Genomic DNA, 972 nt, shown 5'->3' with positions numbered 1-972 from the left:
TCTTCACTTAGTTGATTTACTCTCTCTAGTGCATGAATGCTTAGTTCGTGTGAATTTGTTAATCGTTTCATGCTTATACTGATTTCTCCTAGTTTGAGGTTTAGGTTCTGGAACTTTGAATTGATTATTGCTTAGCTAATTGATTCTCAACAAATTCGGAAGTTAATGGTTTGAATCTGAAAATAATCTTTTGAAACTGAGGATTGAGTTGTGAACAAACGAACCAAATGGATTTAGCCGTTTTATTACATTGTTTAACTATTGTTTCTGAATTTAATTATTGTTCATACTATCCAACAACAAAAAACCCCTTGTGTGTATGTGAGTATAAGGTGTTTGAAATTTTGCTTGAAAGATAATCCTTGGGAAACAACCTAGGAGTCACTTCCTAGTACTGCAGTTTTAATTGTTATATTATTTGTATCGGGTACGGCCTCGATCACCTAAGCAATAAATTAATCAGAAACAGTCACAACCTATGTTTGTCTTTCGCCCAAGCGAGAGACTGTCGCTCAAGTGACCAATTCATCAAAACAGACCCAACTTCCTGCATAGTTCTCGCTCGAGCGAGGGGACTATCGCTCAAGCTAAAAATCCATCAAAAACTGGCCAAAATACATGTCTGGTCTTTGCCCGGGTGGAATACGGTCGCTCAGGCACCAAAAACACCCAAAACCGGCTCTCTAGCCCTCCCCCGAGCGAGGCTGGCTCACCCAAGTACTATTTAGGACCATTCTTTTATGTTTCTCCCTCGCCCAGGCGAGATGGTCCAGTTACCAGGACCATTTTCCTCGCCCTTTTGGGCTACCGGATCGAAACTCTCCATTGTTTTCGATCCCAATGCATTTTAGTTTCTCGAGTGGTGTTCCTTCACGGATAAAAACCACGATGTTAGAACAAGACTGCAACTAAGAGGGGGGTGAATTAGTTGACTTAAAATTATTGATTGCAGAGAGGGGTTGTCAGAGATCG

Source organism: Lupinus angustifolius, chromosome LG11 (genome assembly GCF_001865875.1).
Source record: "Lupinus angustifolius cultivar Tanjil chromosome LG11, LupAngTanjil_v1.0, whole genome shotgun sequence".
In the NCBI taxonomy this organism is placed as follows: Eukaryota; Viridiplantae; Streptophyta; class Magnoliopsida; order Fabales; family Fabaceae; genus Lupinus; species Lupinus angustifolius.
This window is presented reverse-complemented; position numbering follows the sequence as displayed.